Below are 14774 nucleotides of genomic sequence, written 5' to 3' on the forward strand. Positions count from 1 at the left end.
CACAAAACGCCAGCCACGCCACCATAATGCCAACCACACCACCACCGCATTGCCACCTCGGCACACGGTTGCGAGAAGCCGGGCATTCATCGGGGGAGAATGGGCGACGGCCTCATCCTCCCCGCCAACGACAAACACGTGCGGAAAAGAAGCAACGATCGATAAAAGGAGAAGGTTAACAAAAAACCCCAATTCGGCGAGGAAAACGCCCTTCTGCTGGAAGTTTCGCACGCGTGCTGGAAGGAGGGGGGGGCGAAAGGGAGGGGCGAGGCGCCATGGAAATAAAAGGGCACGCTGAACGCAAGTCGAGGAGAGTCGAGCTGGAGGTTGTGAGGTGTGTGGAGGAGAAAAAGGAGTCGAGCTGGAGGTTGTGAGGTGTGTGGAGGAGAGAGAGAAGGAGTCGGCGCTGGAGGTTGTGTGTGTGGAGAAAAGAAGGAGGAGTCGGCGCTGGAGGTTGTGTGTGTGTGGAAAAAAGGGGAAAGAGTCGTGTCGGAGTTGTGGGTAGTGTGTGGAGCCGCGGTTGGGGACTGGAGAGAGCGGAGCGCAGCGAAGCCAAGACGCGTGACCTGCCGCACCGTGCCTTGCCGTGAGTCGTTGGAGAGGGGATGTCGAGGGTTGCCCCAGCAAGTCACCACGAGGGTGAAGGTAGCCAGCCCGGTCTCTCAGAGTCTTTGTGGTCTACCCGGCGGGCGAGAATCCACAACAATATCAACTAGCATCAGGTATCCTTGGAACATTCGCACATTGTAAAATGCAACTTCAAGTCCTCAACCTTCCAATCTCAAATCCCAAGTCCTCAGCCTCCCCCTCCCAACCCAAAGGCTTCAATCCCCTGCCCACTACATGCCTTCAAACCTCCTCTCTGCACCAACTCCTTAAAATGTATTTTATTATATGTCCATAGACTTGGTAATCAGCACAGAGTATGAGAAGCAGGTGAGTTTATTTGCATCATACCAAGCTCTCCAATGCACATGCATTTAGCCTCCAAGCCACCCAACAATAACACGTCACCAATTTGATACTGGTTTGTGCTTATTAAACAGTTACAAGAGGTTCATTATCCATCATTCGTGTGAAGTATCTCCCCAGAAGGTATTGTCGAAACTTCATAACACCAAATACTATTCCCAATGATTCCTTCTAAATCTGGGAGTAATTTTTCTTCGCATTGTTCAGAGTTCTCAATGCATAGACCATGAGCTCAAACTCACCATCTTGACTGGGTTGTTGTGGGACTGTCCCCCACACCGACAGAGGATGTATCCACTTGAAGAACCACACCAACATTAGGGTTGTAATGACATGGCATACAAATGGACAACAAAGCAGCTTTAATTTTTTTGAACAAATCATCTTCGGGCTCACCCTATTTCCATTTCACCTCTTTTTTTATTTTAGAATCTTGTACAAAGGAGACATGATTTTGGCAACGTCCAGAACAAAGCAGTGAAGGAAATTTGTGAGGCTAATCAATGACTGCAATTCTCTCACATTTTCGGGAGCCGCTGCCTGTTGGATTGCTTCAAGCTTCTGTTTCGTAAGGAAAAACCCCGCAGCCAAAATAACAAACCCAACATACTCAATGTCATCCATTATGGAACCAGTCACGTTTTAAGTTAACTCCATTTTACTACAGCCTTTTCAAAACCCCGTGAAGGGATTAAAAACGGCTGTCATTATCCCCATCACCAGGATATCATCACCGTACTGCCTTTGGGGTCCATTGAGCTGTTAGGGTGAGCAGTCCCCAGGGAGTGGTACACGCAGCACCGAGGGAGATCTTTTCACAAATTATCCATGGTACGCTCAGATACTGGGATGGCTGTATTCACACCAGACAAGAGCCTTCGGTTCTGGTACAGCCCCTGGTGTGTATTGACCATGGTATACTTCCTGCTCCCAGGAGCCAACTCTAACTGGTGGTAAGCTTGAGATAAATCAAGCTTTGTATACAGCTTTCCACATACTAGTTTGTTCAACAGTTCTTCCAGGGGGGGGGGGGGGTCCTGGGTGTTGCACCAACTCGGAATATTTGTGCTTTTTTTTCGTGCTGTTTTGTTTTTTGTGTTCCCTGTAATATCGACAGAGCCAACACTCCAGGCTCTGGACAGTCAAATTGGTTTACTTCCTTTTCAACTGTTTCATCAGCCATGGGAAGAGCAAAGCTTGTTCGAATGTTCTGTCTTTGGACAGCAAGTTTTTCCTGGTGGCCTGACTGTACACACCCCCAACAAATTGGTCCTGTAATGCACGTGGGAAAAGGTTCCCAAAATTGCAAGTGACTGCTAAACGTTTGAGCTTGTTTGCATAGTCCGTGGGTCCTCCGGTGAAAATGATAAGTTTCCGCCACATCTAACACTCGTTTCAAATGATTTTGTAGAATTCCACACAACTGTTGGTCCGTTTTAGCAGAAGTTATTTTATATTTGGACAATGTATAGTAGACTGCTGCCTCGATCACTCCCGAACAAAACAGTCATTACCTCTGCCAACGAAGGTGGACAGAGGTTATGTTTTCAACTCTACTTTTCTGTGAGCAGGATAACTCAAAAAGTTACCGACAGATTTGGACAAAACGTAGTGGACAGGAGATTTTGGTGAAAATCCGGATTTGATAATAATTAATTAACAATTTTTTTTTCAGTGATTCTTCACCATTGAGCGATCGGATCAAAAAGGATATAATGCACGATGTCTCAAAACGTTATGGATGGATTCGGACAAAATTTGGTGGGCAGGTTAGATGTGTGACAAGGACTAATTGATAAGATTTTGGTGAAGACTGAGATTCGGATGTAGATCTAAGAATTTCGAAGTGATTCTTCATCCATTGAGAGATAGGGCCAGAAATTATCCTTTTTTTTTCTTAATACAATGTCAAGGCTTGTATGAGAGCTAACACACAACAAGGGGAGTAGGAGAAAAGAGGGGTGGGAGAGGGAAGGAAAAAAAAAAAGAGTGGGGAACAGAGACATTATATTAGGAGATCTGTGGAAGGGAGAGGGGTGGGGTGGGGTACACACTACACAGGGTAAACCAGATGGACACTACAGGGACTTTCAGGTCCTCACACGACAGGGACTTTCAGGAAGAAAAGCAGGGAATTTGAAGGAGGTGGGTTTGGGGCGGATGAGCTGGGGTAGAAAAGATTGTGGTCTTGGATGGGGGAAAGATAAGAGATGGTGGTGAACAGCGGTTTTGAAGACCTGGAGGGAAGAGTGGGCTTGAAGAGAGTATGGGAGTTTGTTCCAAACGTGGCGAAAAAGAGGAATGAAAGCATGAAAGTGAGCAGTGATTCTTCATTTTGGTAGTTTTACGAAAAGAGGGTTGCTGTTGGACCTTGAGCACCCTACGGAAATATGGGGGGAACATATCGCAGACGGGGAGGGGAGGGGGGGCAAGGCTGGAGAAGAAATGGTAGAAGAGAGAGACTACCGAGAGAGTGAGACCCTACCTGCCTGCAGTGAGAGAGTGGGAGACCCAAAGAGCCTCATCATGGGAGATACCAGTGATCCTAAATGCCTTGGTTTACACAGTGTGAAGCTGAGAAAAGGTAAGAGGCGTGAGGACCAGCCCAGAGGGGAGAGCAGTACTCCATCCGGCTGAGGACAAAAGCTTTGGATGTGGTCAGGAGTTCCGGTGTGCCAAGGAAGGACTTTGCATGACGGAGGATGCCCAGTCGGTGAATGGCTTTGGAGGCCAGCTTGGAAATGTGGCTTTCCTGGAAAGATCATGGCAGATAGTGAGACCTATAAGCTTGAATGAAATAACTTCTTCAAGAAGATTGTTGAGAAAGTAGGTGGGGGAGGGAGGAAGGGGAATTCCAGACAGTCCTTTCAGAAAAAGAGAGTGTGAGATTTGTCAGGATTGAAATACATGTTCCACGTGTTGGACCAGCTTGTGATTTTATCCAGATCTGCAGAGAGCGAAGAAGCTGCTGCTTGCCAGTCTGAGGTATGACAGATGGTACGGCAGAGGGTGGAGTCGTCGGCAAAGAGAAATAGAGGATTTTCCAGAGTCCGAGAGATCATTGATGAAAACCAGTAAAAGAACAGGGCCCAGAACGCTACCTTGAGGAACTCCAGCCTGCACAGGAAGAGGGGATGAAAGAACTCCATTTAGGGCCAAACGTTGGCTGCGACAGGAGAGGAAGTCTGTGAGCCATGAGTGGAGATGGCCCTGGATACCATATGAAGAGAGTTTATTGAGCAGGGCAGGGTGCCATACAGCATCGAAAGTATGCGATATGTCCAGGGAGATGGCTCTGATTTCATGTCTGGCATTGAGCATCTCCATCCATTGTTGGGAGAGCAGAAGCAGCATATCCAGGGTAGAACGACGCGGTCTGAATCCAAATTGCAAATCAGAAATCAAGCCATTGGAGAATAGGAAGGATTTAATGTCTGAAACGATGGATTCCACAACCTTGCTGATGATTGGGAGAAGACTGATTGGTCTGTCGTTGCAGGGATCTGTTTTTGCACCTTTTTTGTGCAGGGCAGTGATGTTTGCTGATTTCCAAGCAGATGGCAGATGGCAGATGACCTTGAGCAAATGAGAGGGTGAATAGAACAGAGAGAGGGTGAGCAAGATTAGCAGAGAAGGTTTATAGGACACATGGGATGATGCCGTTTGGACCGGTTGCAGAATCTGAGTCAAGGTTTCTTAGTAAGCGCTCCATCTAGTCAGAAGGAAAGGACACAGAGTCCACAAAGAGCTGGGTGCAACTGGGTAAGGTGAGCGCAGAAAGTGTTGGGTTTGGGACACAAAATTTAGAAACAAACATGGAGTCTAGGCATTTAGCCTTTTCACGTGCAGCCATTTGAGGTCAGGGAGGGGACGAAGGAGAAACATACACCAGAAGCAGGCTTAACGAGACGCCACCAGGATTTGGAGGAACAAGACTGGTTTGAGAGTTCAGAATTGAGATTGGAAAAACGTTGTTTTCTTGCTCTCCTCAGGGTAGACACACACTTATTCTGAGCTTTGTGGAAAGAACTGAAATTGCCTCCAGTTGGTTTTGCCTTCCATGAAGCGAAGGCAAGTTGTTTCAGGACAATTGCCCCACCACAGGCTTCAATGTACCATCGGCAGCAGGAAGGGTAAGACAACTGAAGACGAGATGGGATAAATCTGTGCATGAGGGAGAGCAAGTTTCTTTGAAAGAATTCCCCGGACGAGTTAATGTCGGAGAAAGTAGAGATGGGAGACCAATCTAGAAGTTTGATGGCTGCTTGAAGTCCCTGCCATTCAGCTTGTGTAAAATGCCAGACTCGATGACGCTGGTAATAGAGGAAAGAGAGGTACCCACACCCATCCAACTGGCATGATGACAATAGAAGTCACCACATGTGAGGAAGAGAGAATTGGGATGAGAGGATAGAAGTTGGTCCATGTTTTCGGAGAGCGAGATGTAAATGGAGTCCCACTGTTTGGTGGCCGGTCCAAATCAAATAAAAACATGAGGTGGGAGTGGAGGGGAAGCCGTAGCCAAAGGTATTCCTGGGGGTGTGGGTGAGTGAGGGCAGTGCATGGAGAGTGAGAAATTGAGTCTTTGATGAAGACAGTAACTCCTCCACCAGGACAAGGCTCAAGTATGGCACACTGGAGGAGGGAGTAACCAGGGAGGGATAATAGGGAGTCAGAGACGTCTTCAGGGAGGAAAATTTCTGTTCGGAAGATTATGTCTGGTTTGTCAGAAGCAATCTGTGTGGAAGGATGTGTCAGGGGTGAACGAAGGCCCTGGATATTTGATGTCCACACTGTTGATGAAGAGGGAGGGGAGGAGGCTTTGGGTGCAGGAGAGGGGAGGGGTATGGTCGGTCAAGGGAGGAGATGGGGAGGTAAGGAGAGTTGTTGAAAGAGTGTGGGGGAATGCAGAAGAGCTAGGGGAGGGGGACGAATGAGGAGGAGAAAAGGCTCTGTGGTGCTGGGTTGAGGTACAGTGGGGAGTAATAAGAGAGGGGGCAGGAGGAAGTTGAGGATTTAAGGAGGTCGAGTGATGAGATGAAGGAGAGAGGGCAGGGGAAGGAGGAAGCTTTGTGGATGAGGGGGGGAGGGAACTTTGAGAAGGAGGAGTGAGGAGAGAGATTGGAGGGAGAAGGGTGAGGGGAAGTTTTTGAGAAAGGTGAGAGGGAAGCTTGGAGGAGGAAAGAGTGTGAAGGATGCTTTGAGAGGGAGGGGAGATGATTAAAGCAGGCAAGGCCAAGGTGCAGGAGGGCGATGGGTGAGCTGAAGGGTGAGACTTGATTGTGGTCTGGTGAAGAAGGGAGTGGGCATTGGGAGGTACAAGATTTGAGGGGTTGGGAAGGGGGGGGGTGTACTGGCAGGAAGGAAGGAGCATGTTTGTGGTGATGAGGAGTGAACTGATTGAGAGCGAGATATCTTTTTGAGTGAGAATGGAGCACACAGATGTCTTTGTCACACAGAACACCACACACTTTGGGACAACAGAGGAGGAGCTTACACTGAAGCAGAAGACAGTGAAGAGTTGCTAAGAGCAGAGGTAGGATGAGGGACAAGATGGGAGGGGTAAGTAGAGGGGATAACAGGTGAGGTGTTAGGAGGAGGTAGATTTAAGTTGGATGGGTGAATTGGTACTGCAGTTGTAAAAAAAACAAATTACCCCCGTGTGGGGGTGATGGTCATCTATATAATGTTTTTTTACTATCATAATCAATGAACCGTTGCCAGATATCTCCTAAAATAACAGACTCGATAGGTTTTGAAAATGGTGACTTTCACAACTTTCGTGACCTCGTGACCTTGACCCTGACCTCAAATCCGGGGAAAAAAACATGTCGTTGGGTATCTCTCATCGACCTCTACCCACATACTAAATTTCATCAAGATCGGAAGTAAAAAGTTTTCTTTGCACCGGGAGGTGTTTTTGACCATCTTCCTGGTTACGTGGCGGCCAAACGGGACGGAAATTCAAAAATCTGTCCAGTTAGATACAAGATAATATTTTTTACTATCATAATCAATAAACAGTTTTCCAAATATCTTGTAGAATGGCAGACTAGAAAGGTTTTGAAAATGGCGATTTTTATAACCTCGTGACCTTGAACCCGGACAAAAGTTATATGTTGTGCAACACTCATCGACCTCTACCCACATACTAAGTTTCATTAAGATCAGAAAGAAAAATTGTTGATGGACGGACGGACATTTGCTCTGGCTTTATTAGGTCATCTCAGTTGAGATGACCTAAAAAGGATGATTGATGGAACACAAACATGCATTGCAAACTGGGATTTTGAAAAATTTTAAGTCAGAGAAGCGATTCAAGACGTTAGGTGAGGGATGCAATAAAGGATAATTCAGAGAATGGAGAAAAGAAACGTTGTAACAGTTGAACTTTTGACACATGGGATGAAGGAAAGGTCAAATTGAAAACAGTCTCATGAAGAAGAAAAAGAGTAGTGAATTATGATACAATACAGAGACCACAAGTGTGAAAGAGGAAGTTGAAACATTTGAAGAGACCGTTTTTTAAACATTTCTTTGCTCAAGATTAGGTAAGATTGGGTAAAGGAAAGGTTGAAGCTAAAGCATGAAGGTGTATGGTGAATTTGGATCGGCAAACGCAGAAGGAAGCTGGTAGGTCGACAAAAGTTGGAAGAAGAGGAAGAGTGGGAAGAGAAATGTTGTTACAGTCGGTGTAAGGTAGAAGTGAAAAAATAAAGAAAAAAAATTCTTTTTGATTGATTTTTAAAGATTGCGTAAGATTAGTTAAAGGAAAGGCTGAAGAAAAAAAAATTGTGCAGGTATATGGTGAATGTGGCAGAGATGCCAACTTTTGGAAATCAGAATTAGGGAGGATTTTCAACCGACACCAAATAATGTGCGCTAAGCGCACATCTCGAGCGCGGAGCGCTCGACCCTTGCGGCGGGGTCCAGGGCCCGCCTTAGGGCCCTGGAAGCTCTGGGGTTCTAGACGCTCTCTAGTGCCCTCTGAGCCCTATTTTGGAGCATTTAACATGTTAAGAATTCCCACTTTTTGAACAAAAAAAGGGGAAAATTGTGCACTTTTTAATGTTACATGTATGTTAATATTAGTAAGTTAGGGGACAATCAAAGATTAACAAAAAGCACAAAAGAAGCAATATTTTTCTTACCTTACTGGCTGGTACTACTGCTGCTTGCTTTTTCCATGGCAGCTTTGCTGAGTGACAGCTGTGTGGCTCTTTTAGCCCTTCTGATTATGTCTTTGCTGTATTCTCTCTGGTAGCAAGGGGTGCTATGAGCTAGTTTTTCAGTGAAGAGAGCTTCCAGGGTTTTGACACTCAAATTGGGACGAAATTCAGTATGATTCTTCCGTACAAGACTGAGTGCCCGCTCACATGATGCGTTCGAATGAGGAATGACCAAGATTCCCTTCATCACTTTGCTCAAATTAGGTTACTTCTTGGCACCAGTGCAGGGATCTGTGAGCTGTGAAATCCGATGCCACTGCTCATCCACTCTCACTGTCTCAGTAGCAATTGTAGCTATGGAGGCGTCTGCCTGGTAGTGAGCGAATTCACTCTCAAGACTGTCTATGTCACTATCACCGCCACTGAACAGACAGGGGAATTTCTTGATGAAAAACTCCACACAGTCAAACCCCACTTCTTGGTGTAGCTTAACATCCAGCACCTGAGCATGCTTGGCTAATTCATCATCTAGCGGCCAGGTTTTGAAGATGTAATTGCAGGCTTTCACATAATATGAGCGAACTGCACTGAAGAAACCTTGGATGTCTGACTCACTCAGAGTGAAGGTGGATTTCTTGAGACTCCTTTGTTCCCTTATATACAGTTTGGCATCGTTCCCAATCATGAGGTCCTCATCATTCTTCTGATGATTTCTGTCAGAGAAGGGTACATTTACCAGAGCAACCGATGACACCGATGGTTTCAAAAACCGTACGAAGATATCTTTCAGAAGACCATTCAATTCTCCGTGCAGGAGATGAATACAGGGTTCGTCTCTTTGGAGCAGAAGATTCCCCTTCTCAAAAAGCTTGTTAGCATATCGAAGGAAGAAACAATAGTTTTGTTTGTGGAGACAAGAACATCCTGTTGACACGTTTTTCTCTAGATTCCTGCACAGTGTTTGAGGAAGATGCGCTTTTAGTTGTAGAACTCGTAGTACACTTAGCCGCAGGGCGATCACACTTGCGTTTACTGCCAGCAGAAGAGGTCAGACTCGTAGTACCAGATCCAATTTTACGTTTGAGGAGAGAGCTTGAGGTAGGTGCAGCCAAGGAAGAAGACCTCTGATTCGAAGGTTTTGCTGAGCTTCTATCAAGTGATTTGGCAAAAGCAGAACTTAACTTGGGTCCTTCTTTGCCTGTAGATGGGACTATCACAGTCTTTCTCGACTCTGAAGGGATCTGCTTTGTAGATGAACGTGATGAAGGGCCGGTGATGCTACCTGCTCTCAGCATTGGTTTTGGTGCTGTCCCTGCTGTCTTCTTCGCAGCAGATACTGCAGTGGTAGTGGTGAATGCTGCTCCACGAGTGCTTGATCCTGCAGTGCCAGTACTGGCAGTAGATACAGTGCCGTCCTTCTTGCTCGTTGTTAGAGTCTTGGCTACAGTTGGTTGCATTTTTCTTCGTACTTCTTCTTTGAAGAAGAGGCGAAGTGGCTCCCACTGTTCAATCAGCCTGTCTAGGCACTGACCAAGGGACAGCCACCTTGTTGCGACATGCTTCAGAATCTTGTGTGTCGGGGCATCACAGAGTTCTTGCAGTGCTTTCACTCCTTTGACGCGTTTACTACTTTTGTCCAAGTAGTAGTAAATATCGATGAGAAAGTCATCGAATTCAATGGGTAAGGCCTGAGCCGCCTTCTTGGCCGTATTGTGCATCATATGGCAAGGGCATCCCATGATGTAGCACTCTGGATTTTGTTTGTGGATATAAGCAGCGACTCCTTTGTGCTTGCCCACCATGACAGAGGCATTATCAGCACAAAAGGAAACACAATTTCCCCACGGAATTTTCCTGTCACTGAACTCATGATCAAGCAGTTTGAAAATGTTTTCTCCAGTGGAATCTTGTTTGCACGCAGGCAAACTTAGCAAACCTTGCTTCACAATCCCAGCACTGTTGTCATAGTACGAAATCAGGACAGGATATAGCTGGGCCTCACCACTGTCATTGCTACCGTCTGTAGCTAGGCTAAATGGAGCTAGTCTAGCAATATCGGCAATAGATGAAGCAGTAACATTTGACAACTCACCAATTACACTGGTCAACAACAAATTTGTTGTCTGCATTTTTTAAGCTGATTTAGGACGAATCTGATGCGCTGAATCCAAAACTCACATTAGTTTTGTTCAATCAGGTCAAGTTTTTGAGATATGGCCACATGTCGTTTTTTACATTTTTGTTCACATGTACGCATGTGTGGAGCATTTTAGAAGAAGTTGGTGGGGTAAAATGTCATGTCAAATAATTGTTTTAATTGGAAATAATTATTTTAATGACAAGAAGTATTCAGGTACGATAGTTCTAGGTGATTATGTCGAAAAGGGATCAGTTTGAAGTCATAAAACCTCAAAATCTTCCAAAAATTGGTGAGGCAAAGCATAAAGTTCGTGGATCAAAACTAAAGTTAATGGGGCAGATTTTGTAATAATGTGATACAAAAAAGTTGTATTTCTTGAAATAACGAACTCTGAAGAATGTACAATACCTACATGCGCCAATTTATGACATGCGCTTCTGCTCAAGCTTGGAGTGCCACAGTACGAACCCAAAGATTGGAGACTGTTCATTGACAGCAGCAAGCGATCACTGAAATGTGTTCTGCTACACAACGGCAACCAGTTTGCCTCTGTACCCATCGCTCACTCGACTACACTGAAGGAGAAGTATGAAGCGGTGAAGTACGTGCTGGAGAAAATTGGTTATGATCAGCATAAGTGGTTTATTTGTGTTGACCTGAAGATGGTGAACTTTTTGTTGGGACAACAGTCTGGCTTCACCAAGTACCCATGTTTTCTGTGCATGTGGGATAGTAGGGACCGTGCTCAGCATTACACGAAGAAGGACTGGCCTGTGCGGGAGGAATTGGTGCCATGCAAAGAAAGGAACGTCATCAACGACCCTCTGGTGGACAGAGACAGAATACTCTTCCCACCGCTGCACATCAAGCTCGGCTTTATCAAGCAGTTCACCAAGGCTCTGCACAAAGATGGTGACTGCTTCACTTACTTGTGCCAGGCTTTTCCAGGATTGACCATGGAGAAGTTGAAAGTTGGCATCTTTGATGGTTCTCAGATCCGTCAGCTCATCAGAGATCCAGAGTTCAAAAACTCAATGAACGAAGTGGAACTGGAAGCGTGGAAGACATTTGTTTTGGTAGTGAAGAACTTTCTTGGCAACAATAAGGCCAGAAACTACGCAGAACTTGTCAACAACATGCTGACTGCTTTCAGAAACCTGGGCTGCAACATGAGCATGAAGATGCACTACCTATTTTCACATATGAACCGGTTTCCTGAGAACCTGGGTTCAATGAGTGACGAGCAGGGGGAGAGATTCCATCAGGACATGAAGGAGATGGAGACCAGGTATCAGGGTCGCTGGGACGCAGTCATGATGGCTGACTACTGTTGGAATCTGAAGAGAGACCTCTCTGCCGCTGAACATTCCAGGAGTTCGAAGAAACGGAAGTTCAAGCCCTGAAGTTTGAACAGTGGTGACGCAACATGCAATTTACTTGTACTTACCTTTATCAATGCCCACCATTCAGATGACAGTAATCGATGTTTCTATCATGTAATCAATAAATGTTGTTGGCAAAACATTTTTTTTCTTAAAAACATGTTTAGGATGATATGTGTTGACAAAAATCAGCTGATAATGCCACAAAAATGTAATTGATTTTGTCACAAGATCTGATTTTTTCAAATCAACTTAGCACAAAAACCTGACCTGATGGAGAGAAACGGATGCCATTTCCTGATTCAGCAGTGCCAGAATACCCCAATTCACTTGTAGAAATCTAGACAACATTCAGAAAGTAAAAAATTGTTGACCAGTGTTCTTTTTTTCTTCTTTGTTCTTGTTCTTTTTTTTTTGTTCTTTTTTTTTTTTTTTTTTTCTTGCTTTTTGTTCTTGTTTTTTTTTTTTTTTTTTTGTTCTTGCACATCTTGCACATCTTGCAAGTTTTTGTTCTTGCACATCCATACTTTGAAGCAACTTTTGAATCTGGAAACATCTTTTGAAATAGAGGTCCAGCATGATCTGAGACTGATATGGGCAAGTTATGTTCCACAATAAATCCACTAAAGAGAAGTTCCGCTCGGGTAACATCCTCTTCCTCGCTTGTCCCTTGTTTGGTGAAATAATTCAGAAGTGTACCGGTACTCGTGCTCGAAGATCTCTCCTTTGCAATGTCTGTGTGCCGTTTGCTTCCAACGTGCTTCCGAATATCATCGCGACCTCCGTGCTCAACTGAAATATCAACGCTGCATACTGTACAATACGCATGATGAATTCCTCTTTCAGACTTTCGAATACACGGGTATTGGAGACTGTATTCGGTCTTGTACTTCTGAGACCATTTCTTGGTCTTCGTAAGCTTCTTTTCTGCCATTTCGTAATCAACATCGAGGGCTTGAAGCATCGGTAACTTCGAAGTCGATGTTCCACAGCTGCAGCGCGACTCGTAAAACTCTAGCGGCTGTTAAACACCGCACGGTGGTCGCGACCGCCGGGCTGGTACGGGGCCCAGCTGCATGCAGAGAGCGTATCGCATGCATATACACTGTGCATACATACCGCATGCACTGTATTGCACACATACCGCATGCACTAAATCTCAGTGCATGATCGCATAAGCGAGATCCAGACCCAATGTTTCGCTGCTCCTCATTTGAATTTGCAATTTTTTACGTACAATTTGGAAGCAGCGAACGTTATGGAGTTACCACATGCTCTACGTAGCAGACGATGCTTTTCATTCAATTCTCATACTAGTACATTCTGATTAGTGAACAGTGCAAAAATATCAAAATTTCGGGAGGATAAGGATAGTGATCGTAAGGGCGGGAGTTTGGGTGAATTTTCGGAAGCCTCCCGATGAAATCGGGAGGGTTGGCATTGCTGATGTGGGTCGGCTAAAGTAGAAGGAAGTTAGGTCGGTAGTAGAAGGATTAAGAAGAGTCATTAAAGGAAGTTACGTGGGGAATAAGGTAAGGAGGGAAAAGGGTTTTTGTTTGTTGTATTTTTTTTATATTTTTAGACAAGAAACAGAGGGTGTAGTTGGGAAGGATAGAAGGAGGGTGGTGGGAAAAGTGGAGAAAATAAGATGGTAATGGGGAGAAAATACAAATAAACACGATCATGCACATAGACGGGAAGACGGGTCTGTCTCAGGGAACCCCGTGATGACAAGATTGACGAAAACTCACCAAATAGCACACATTTGGAAACAAAACTGAATTAGGAACACACAGTAAACATGGAGGTAACAAAATAAAGTCAAAAGGTGACAAACAACGACCGGAAACTTATCGTTGAGAAAGTCGGCAGAGAGCCCTGAGAGAACCAACCGTCGCCTCAAAAACTGGAACTGGAAGACTATAGCATGATGTCTCAAAAAGTTATGGATGGATTTGGATGGAACTTGATGGATGAGTTGGGTTGGTGACAAGAATAAGCTGATTAGATTTTGGAGGTCCGGATCCAGATTTGGCCCATCAGTGGGATACAAAATGTAAACTGTTCAGCTTGGTGGAGGTGTGCACTCTTCTGAGTGCCGTTCTAGTTTGCACTCGTTTTAACCTCCATTTAAATTGCGTGAAATGAAATGTTTTGAAAATATAAAATTATTCTCAACCAGCTTTCATTACTATTAAGCATATTAAGTTGTTTGAAATTTCTTTCACTTTTTCAACAAAGTCAGAATGATTATTTAGAATAAAGTCAGAATGATTCATTACATTATCTGCATTTGTACTGTTTAAATTAATATCATTATCGGAAAATTTCCGATCTTTGCATTAATATTGAAATTGATATAGCCAACATCACTCACTTTCAGCAACCATCCTTGCAACTTATATCTGTATATGGCATGAGCAAAAATCACTTCCACTTCGCTGTGAAGCTTCGGTTTGGATTACTTGGTTTCAACCTCAGCTTAAAATGAGTGAAATGAAACATTGAAAATTTTGAATTTCGGTATTCTTATTAAAATTTCAACATCACCATAATGTTGTTTAAACTTTCTTTATCGAAGAAGAAGACTTGTGATACCAGCTACCACCAGGTGGCACTATACAATAGACATTTACAAAGAGAATTGGGGTCTTCCCCTCCACCTCGAACCTCCTTCCCCAGATATGCTACCCCAACAGAAACCATACTTGGGGTATCCTAAGGCAACATATATATATATATATATATATATATATATATATATATATATATATATACATATATATATATATATATATATATATATATATATATATATATATATATATATATATATATACATATACAGTCATGCGCCGCATAACGACGTTTTGGGCAACGACGGATCGCATATACGACGGTGGTCCCATAATCATATTTACGACTGTGATCGCATATACGACGGTGATCGCATATACGACGGATCTGCCAGCTCTATTATAATTGAAATCGGCTTTCAAACTGAACCAATGTTTCAACGTTTACCTTCTAGCAAGTAAATTTCCTTTGAATTGAAGAATTCCACGAATAAATCGTTGTTACAGTCGAAATTAAAACACAAATTTATTTTCA

This window comes from Eptatretus burgeri, chromosome 1 (assembly GCF_056783735.1).
Source record: "Eptatretus burgeri isolate ZD-2024b chromosome 1, Ebu_testis_v1, whole genome shotgun sequence".
Lineage (NCBI taxonomy): Eukaryota > Metazoa > Chordata > Myxini > Myxiniformes > Myxinidae > Eptatretus > Eptatretus burgeri.